Here is a 9,317-nt window from a genome sequence, read left to right as displayed (position 1 = left end):
GAGGATACAGCGCACTTGCAAATCTAACAAAAACAATCTTTGCGCACGGTTAAATTCATTCAAGTGTTGTCACCAAACACACAAAACACGGGATATAGATCTTGCTCTTTCACCGGCCAATCGCCGGGCGCGGGTCCAGCTGTGGAGCTTTCCGGCGCGGGCGGGGCCGGAGCTGGGGGAGGAGCATCCGATGCACCTCTCCTCGACGCGCTCGGTGAAGCCTTGGTGGCAGCGCCGCCAGTCGTAGCGCTGGCAGCGAGAGTGGGATTTTTCTTCTTCACCATAGTGAGATCTGAAGGAGGTCTAAAAAGCGGCGGCGGTGGCGGCGCAGCGGTTGTAAGCGAGGAGGATGAACGAGGAAGAAATGATGCAAGGAGAAAGCGTGGAAAAGGTAAAATTTGCCCTCTGAAGATTATATACTAAGGGGAGTTTCAGATTGGGTGGCCACGAGTTACTGCCTTCGATTTATTAAAGGATTTCTTTTCATCATTGTGCGCAAAAATCGAGGAGACGCCTTGATAACCGCGCAAGTACTAGTCATTTCCTAAATTGACCGTGCAGAAGTAGGGTGGGCCCGTCAGGTCACGTCCTGTCAATCAAACCACAACAGTTGCTACGTCACCCATGATGTCATCAGAAGTATCGATTTCACAAGGAGCATCAAAGGGAATTAAAACTATCGAGTGGTTCAACTTGAGTCTACACACGTATACGAGCATCCGTGCCTAGACTCGGGGGCTACTCCCATCGGGAGCGCTGAACGCGCACCCGATATAATTTGGGCTCGAAGGTTATTGCAAGAAAAATTACACCAGAAGTATCTGAAGAAAGGTTCAAGTGATTTGGGCTAAAGTCTGCACTCGGTTGCAAGCATCCGCGCTCAGACTCGAGGGCTACTCCTATCAGGAGCACTGAGTGCACACCCGATAAAATTTGTGAACTCGAAGGTTTTTTGCTCAGACCAGAATCATGCCCGGGGACTTGATTTTGTGTAGGGTAATGTTGGTTTGCCATCGGCAGTTAACCGATAAAAATCGGGCACGTTACTCAGTATCCCTTACGTACTAAATCTTGCTTGGAAAAAATGAAGACCCGATAAAAGGACAAATATCGGATGCTCATAACAAGTTGAAGAAAACTTCGGCCAGAAGAGAAACGTTCGAGTAGTACAACTTGAGTCTATGCACGGTTGCAAGCATCCGTACCTAGACTCGGGGGCTACTCCCATCGGGAGCGTTGGACCTATCGACTAAGGCGAATATTCGACAGAAGGCGTGCTTTAGTCCCTGCCCGAAGTATCTTCGGCCAAGCACTCGGGGGCTACTGATGTGGGCATTACCCTTCGGGTAACTAATGTTGCGCTACCTCTAGCGGCCCAACCAGGGGCCCATGAAGGCACTCGATGGCCAGGTGGGCCACTACGTCGGTGCCGAAGAAGACTCCTTGAAAAACAAGACAAGGAGACGAAGAATACAAGGAAAACTTAGAACTAGGACTCTTTGTAACCTAGTCGTACCCGGACAGATCTCTCGAGACATGGCTCCTAATATAAGGGCCAGGAGAGAGGCTGCCGAGGACACACGTAATCCTAGCAATCATAGCCACCGCAAGTATAGAGGTAGGTCCCTGCATAAGTTAGTCTCTCGACGAGATCATAGCCGAAACCTTCGACACCTCATTGTAACCCGATATTTTCATAATCAAGATCAGACATGCAGGACGTAAGGGTTTTACCTCATTGAGGGCCCCGAACCTGGGTAAATCGCTCTCCCCGCTTGTTTGATAACCGATGTCTCGTGTCAGCCTACAGTATTCCATCTACCCTAAGCCCCATACGGAGGGCATTGCCGAGGAGTACCCTCGACAGTAGCTACTCAAGGAGGAAGAAGGGAGTCTTAAATACCCCGTCCCATCCAAATATGACCGTTTGGGTCCTCCCAGGCTTGATTATTACAAAAATATGGCCCCCGAAAAATGACTAAGGACTTAAGAAAACTGCTTGCAGTAAGTGGGCCGGATATCTGGCCAGATATTTTGAATCCGGGCTGGATTATCCGCTCCCCTGAAAACTGGCAGAAACATCAACACGAGAATAAGCATAACTTGAGCATCCGGACTCCGATTTTGATGATCTTGGGCTGGTTTTGAAGCTAGTAACAATCTTTACAAGATCATGCAGGGAACCATCATAGTACACCAAGCGAGGATAGAAAAAAATGATAAAAGGTTTGACCTATCTATAAAACAAAAACCGGTAAAACCTCCAACCTCGAAAATGCAACAAGTTTCCCGTCCAAAAACCATTCTCGATGAACTAGAGCTTTTCATGAGAATAAGCACAAGCTCTTAAACATCACATGGATAAGATCCAAATAACAACCAAGAAAAATGATGCAAGGATTCAAAGGTCTGAGCTCTTCGAAGGATACGATCGAGTTACTCACTCGAGAGCCCTCTTGATAGTACGACAACTAAACTATAAAACGGTCTCCAACTACACCATGAGACCGATAAGAGAGAAACCATATCAAGAGAAAACCTTAACCTTGTGCCTTCCTCTTGAGCTCGATGATGACGATCTTGACCGTAACAAGGTGGAACGTCTTTCTTGATAGTGCTTGCATGACGAAGTCGTGTGGATTGCTCCCCCATAATCTACCACGGGAGAGCTTCTTCTTCGGCGCATCTTCACATATCCATGATCACCATATGAATGTCAAGCTTCAAGCAAATGATCTCTTCGAGATGGCTCATCTTGAACTTGCACTTAATTTTTTTCATTTTTCATCATATTGATGTCTTGAAGTTAAACTTGAGAGTTCACTTCATCTTCATCTTCATCTTGAAGACATACTTGACACTTGATATTCTTCATCAATTTCTCCTTGTTGCAACCTCGAAGCCAACATATGGTTCAAGCATTGCCTATGGACAACTCCTACAAATATAACTCAATGCAAACATTAGTCCATAGGGATTGTCATCAATTACCAAACCACACATGGGGGCTCCGTGCACTTTCATCAAGACTGAAGGCTGGTCCACGTGATTGTGAGGGTACAAAATGGTGGTTATGCGGGATCACTCAGAAGGAGAATGATTGGCTTAGATCATATTCTGGGTCTCACACCAAGTAAGTGTGGACGGGACAGTACGCCCGGATGGTAGTAATTAAAGATAAGAATCTCTGATGAGAAAATTAACGCACCTCTGTAGATTGTATTGAATTGGAACAAAGATAAGAATCACTCGACCTATGATGATATCAAAGAGTTTCTATATTTTTGGCTTGTAAAATATAAGTGTGTAATTTAGATCCACAATGTTTCCATTGTATAACTCTAAAGAATGAAATATTTGTGAATAAGTATTTTCACAAGTTTTATATCAATTACTTGTATACTATAACATGCGGTGGTAAGCTAGGTCAGAGCAATTGTCCAGAACAACCTCGATGAGCTCGAAGAGTGGCACGGCCTTGCCACGCAGCTGAGGAACTCCTCGCTGGCCGGTCGCGCCGCCGGTGACTCGTACCCTAACTAGGGTGCCCATGTAAATTACTTTCTATTAATATAAACTACTACTGAAAAAAAAAACGTTGGGCCGCTGGGTAGACCCGACCAAAACAAACAATCAACTAAAACTGACCATTTTCATGTCCTAGACACTACTCAAACTGACAATTTTCATATCTTTGGTCCGATTTAAATGGACACAAATCATGTCTAAAATGTGTTGGGCTGTTGTGCCCTGATGATAGAAACAGAACCTGATTACTCCAAAATTTGTCCTCTCGTGTAGTGGATCCAGCCTGACCCCGCCAAATAACTTGCTTAAATGGGCATCTCAATGGTCCTGGTGGCGGATTAACGGATACGGACAGGGAAATCGTCTGCGCGATTAACATATTGCAGGTTGTTGGACCAGATAGCGGCGTGCCGGCGTACGCTGATACCAGCACCTATCATTGCCGGGCCAGCGTCCGACGTGTCCGTGTGACCGTGTGCAGTCGCCGGTCGTCGTGGTCTCGTGGAGCGGGTACGCGAGCACCCGATGGTTACGGCACGGCGGCGGTCTGTCGGAACTCGGAGCGGCGGGACTGAGGTAGTGCGTGCCACGGTGCTCAGGCACCGAGACGGGACGGCAGCCGTGGATTTTGTGCTGGCCTAGCTCTAGCTGCCGGCATCGGCCGGACGAACGAGCACGAACTGAGCGGCGGAAAACGGCGAGTTGACTGTCGAGCAGAAGATAGAAGTAGCACGAATCTCACGGTATGATTGCTGCACCCCCATGGAGCTCTCACAGCGCTTTGGATTTTCAGCCGTCCGATCGAGCTGACGTGGCGCGATCTCGGGCGGCCGTTCGTCCAGGGCGCTGAGGCCCTCCCGCAGACCCGTTTTTTATCCATGGGTCGTGTAAAGCCCGCCTGGCCCGGTCGTGCGAGGAGAAACGAGCGCCCCAGCCACACCCACGCCCGCGCCGCTTCGTTCTCCCTCTTCCTCGTGAGAGGCGGCGGCTCGTCGCGCCTCCTCCCCAATCCCTCGCCGGCGGCGCGCGCTCCGCCTCCTTGCCGCCCGCCGCTCCGCGCCCCGCTCCGCGCCCGTCCTCCGCGCCCGCCCTCGTCGCCCGCCGCCGCCTCCGGCCGCCGCCTCGCCATCCTCCCCTTCCTCTCCCCTCGCGCCCGCATCCCCGCCGCCGCACGCCTCCGTGGTTCCCCGCTGCCCCCTCGTCCTCTCCCCAATTTCTTCCTCCTCCTCCCTGCTTGCCCTGCCCCACTCTTGCACCGGAGGAGGAGAGGGTCGAGAGGAAGAGGAGGAGCAGAGAGGGCGAATTAGCAGAGAGGAAGAGGAGGCCCCATCCCTAACCGGCGGTGCTCGCATACGCGCCCCGAGCTCCACCTCAAGATTGCTTCATCGTCCTCACCGGGTGCGGCACCATCTCCGCCTCGCGTGGCGTTGTCGTGAAGTGCACCGTAGCGAGCGCGGACGTCACCATGCGTTTTCTGTGGAGGACGCCATAGACGGACCGTGGCTTGACTGCTCGAGATCTCGATCTGGATCCGTTTGCTCTTTTTCTGGCTTTTTCGAATTGATTTTTGCAGTGATATAGATCCACACGTTTTCTTTTGTCCGGTTCTCTCCAATGTTCTTGTGTTTCTTCTCTCTGTAGCGCATAAATATCAGTAGTGCTGGATCCAGAATTTTTGCATGATTATTCATGCGATTTGTGCTGATTCTGAACCAGATCCGTATTCAGCTTGCTGATATTTTTGTACATGATGTCTGGCCGATCCATATCCCATGTTCATTCAATTACAGGGTATAAAATATGAAGAAAAAGTTCTGTTAATTATCTCCTAAATTTTCTTGAGCTAGGTAATCCAATGTTCATTCATATTTTTTTACTTTACAGAAAACATGGGGAGTTGGTTCTGATTTTTTACTTTAATTATGAGGAGAACGACCGTTGAACCAAAGAAGCAACATGACCAGCAGTGGCAAATATCTTCTCCCAATTATGCAGGTTGCTTGCTGCTATTGTCCATTTTCTGCCCATTTTGATTGTCATGCAAATCAGCTGATTCCAGGTGAGCTTTGCATGTTTATGGTATGCTCCAAATCAGTGGCGATGGTCTAAACTGAATCTATATATAGCTCTTTTGAATCTATATATGGCTCTTTTTGTGTGTCTGCTGACCGACACCCCTTTTCTGCAGTGGCTTCGGAGGTTAATATCGGCTTGAGCGGCATCTCAGCTCAGCGTTGGTACGTCAATGAGCATATACCAGATGCCAATCTTATAAAAACAAATTCATCTACAAAAGGTCTTACTTGCCTCTTCCTATGTTTATTTTGGTGTCATGCCTATTTACTGTTGGTTGAAAAATGGACTTTCCGCTGCAGAATAGAGATATCATAAATATTGATGTAAATGTGCTCCTGAATGTAGGTTCTACCTCTTATAAATGTGCATATGCTTAGTTGATATATTTGGCACAAAGTAGGATTTCGATGACATGTTCCCTTTTGTAATAAGATTCATACCATCCTCTGTAGGGATACCATAGTGGAACTTCCAGAACATTTGTACGTGGAGAAGCGGATAAATCTATCAAACATTTCCTGAAGGTAAGTTGATGTTAATGTGTGAGATAGTTCATCCATTGTACATACCTTCTTAGTAATGATTTGTACTTAATAATCTCAGTGTTGCAATACATATGTGTCGTGGTGTGTTTGAGCTTAGCGTAATATTTTGTCTACTCCAGAAATCTCTTAAATTTGAAGCCACCTCCTTGTCAGATATAGTTTATAGTACTAATTTTGTCAGTGGTCAAAGTTTGCATAATTGTTTATAGAATAAAATAGCCACATATGTAATATTTAATCAATTTAATTTTTATATATTTGATCAAATTTTATGAAGTTATATTGCTTAAGAGACTTGCATGAGTAGGGAAAAAGTTATGGTGAGATCTAAAATATGTTAATATTGAAACAACTCTTCCGCCCTGGTTGGTGTGTGAGCTATTTTTTTAGATCATGTCGGCATTCCTGTAACTCTTATCGTGTGCTAAGCAAACAGTTTGTCCCTACACGAGAAAACAAACACCTTGATCTTTCTTTGATTCAGGCAGCTGAAGAATGCTTGGAGAAGGGTATCTCTGTCTGCAGGGATGGTGTAAATTACAGAAAATTTGTCAAGAAAATAAGGTGCCTTTTCTCCATCCTGATACCATGGTCTTTACCTGTTAGTTGATTCTTTCTAAAAACTAAGAAAACTGAATTATACGGCTACGTTTCCTGGTTGAAATATGATGAGGAGAATGACGATCATCAGATCTTTGTTCTCGCCTCTGCGTGTTGGAAGTCCTTAACGAGTCTTAAATTTTCTTCTAGAAAATAAAGCTACAGTTTCAGAACAAGAGCATTTTTTGATTCTCGCAAATATATCATCTGGACAGTCAAGATAAACAATATTTCAGAATTCTAAAGTTGGTTACATTTCGGTGAAAACATATTTGAGTTAAGATGACCACTATAACAAAGGCCCCTTTACGAGTCAAAAGGGAAAAACGCTCCAGCACAACTCCTAGAGCAGTCTTACCCTTGTGCTTCAGTTCTTGCGAAGAACATTTGTGTTTCCACATACCTTAAATTTTTCTCCGCATTATTTCAGTAATCTTGCTTATTTCTACGTTGATCATGTGGTGGACCGCTTTGTTGGGCATGGAAACGAATGTCTCTTAAATTTTAGACCAAGTTGACATATCTTCAGAACCGGTGGTGCTACCTTTCTTCTTTAATTGGCATGAACTGATTGAGAGGATAAGTTAAAACACTGTCTCCAACAAAACAAAATTGACATGGCCTGCTTTTTTCTTAAAAAAGGATAGGCTGGTAATTAATCTATTAATCATGGCAAACTATTTCTTTTTGTTTGTTGTATTAGAATGTAATACTGGGTCTCCCGTTGTCGCAACTGTCGCTGCCGCCCATGCCTCAATGTGAGGTGTGCTGCTCTGATATTTTATATTTTGACTAATATTCCAGGCTCAGGAGTTGACCGAGCCACAACAGAAATTGAAGCTGAATGCACGTTGTTGTCAGAGCCTTTCTTGACAACCTGAGCTCCTAGACTCAATTCACTGACAAGGTAATAGGTACATTCTCCTATCCATTGGTTCGTTTGACTGATAATGATCATATGTACAACTTTTAGGTTGCGGATTGATGTTTCATGAAACAACATCAGGTTATGAGACCAAATTTTGCTATGTGATGGACTCTCTTAGTAGCTCTACTTACCCCATGTTCCTTTTTCTCCATAGAAAAGCCTAAAAATTATGTTCACCATTCTAGAAACGCGTTCTTCATGTTGTGATTATTGCCCAACTTTGGCTTCCTGTACTTCACCCTTATATAGTAACTAGCAACATTTTTTGTTTTGATCACCTTTGCTCCTATCAATGTGTACTAGAATGCATAATCCTGGTTTTATATGTTTTCGTACCTTGTGTAAGCAATCTAATCTAATGGGTATGCGTACTGTCTTTTTCTTGCTTGCATTTTGTCTTTAATATTGCATCATCACCATATGAAGCTAACCTGGCTGGCATTATTATTTCATTGTGCAGAAAATGCAAGATGGAGGTTGAATTCTACATTATTTGGTCAACTGTTATTCTGCCCTAAAGGTACATGCAAGTTGCCCGAGTTACAATTTTGTATTGACTAATGCACTATGCAGATTTAAATAACGAGTCACTTGCATATCAATTTATTTTTTTGCATTATTCTTCATTATATCATTCACACCTTTCCTATTTATTAAGGGTGAACTCAATCTTAAACTTGCACCGTACATGTTAGTATTGAAAATACTGTACTAATCAACTTATCATCTGAACCCCAGTTGTTTTCTGAAAAAACCTACTCTTCTCTTTAACGGGGTAGTCCTACTTCAAACTGCTTCTTTGTACCATGTTCATATCTTTGTCAATATGAACCATGAAGTAATAGTATGTTCTTGGACAGTTCGGATGTCATTTAGATGAGCTCCGAGTGTATTGATGTTGGATAGATTGGACGTTCTTGGTTAGCTGGCTTTGGTTCCGCTCCCTAAACTTTTTTTTCTGGTGCAGGTCGTTGGGCTCCGGTGCGGCTGCGCGCCCACCCGGTTCGACACCCCTGCTATTGTTGTCTCCACCATCGCTCTGGGTACCCGAAGCTCCCCAAAGTGCCCCGCCACTGGCCACTGCCCATATTATTGCACCGCGACATGCATATGTCCCTGGCTGTGCCTGTGCTCCAATATGCCCCTCTGCAGCCCATGTGTTGTCGTCGCTCGGCTTGCCAACTAGGAGATCCATGCCTAACAAGATATGAGCGAGAGGGCCTACGAGATGGTTCTTACTACCCACTCCTTGCCAAATTCTTCTCTGACATTCAATTAAGTTTTGCCGCATGTCCATCGTCTCTAGATAGACCCTGAATATCTGAGCACAGTTTGGTCATTTCAAGTATCATGAAGTAGCTCTTCCCTATTCATATCAATATTCATAGATACATGAGCTCCGCATTTGCCAAACCCCAGCTCCGCATTTTGTACATAAAATTTAGCCAGCTTCGGGGATCTGGCTCCGTGGAGCTAGGCTGTTCAGCACCGCTCTGCACGCAGAGTTGCAGAAGCTGGGAGCTGGGCTGTTCCCGAACACGCCCTAAGTCCCGCTCCTTCAGAAGTTAGTTCAAAAGTTAGTTTCTTATGTGTATATATTTCTGAAGGAGAAATACAAGAAACCCTGATACTTCTGAAAT

At 45.2% G+C, this 9,317-nt stretch overlaps 1 long non-coding RNA gene across 1 annotated transcript; it reads left to right on the top strand.

Annotated features, from left to right (window-relative positions):
• The first annotated feature begins 6,050 nt into the window (after positions 1-6,050).
• Positions 6,051-8,176, top strand: LOC124668135. Its single transcript, XR_006991560.1, has 4 exons — positions 6,051-6,128; positions 6,634-6,713; positions 7,554-7,656; positions 8,138-8,176. It is a non-coding gene; the product is annotated as an uncharacterized LOC124668135 (long non-coding RNA).
• The last annotated feature ends 1,141 nt before the right edge of the window (positions 8,177-9,317 follow it).

This window comes from Lolium rigidum, chromosome 6 (assembly GCF_022539505.1).
Source record: "Lolium rigidum isolate FL_2022 chromosome 6, APGP_CSIRO_Lrig_0.1, whole genome shotgun sequence".
Taxonomy (NCBI): domain Eukaryota; kingdom Viridiplantae; phylum Streptophyta; class Magnoliopsida; order Poales; family Poaceae; genus Lolium; species Lolium rigidum.
Note: the sequence above shows the minus strand (reverse complement) of the source record. Positions and strands in the feature narration are given on the sequence as shown.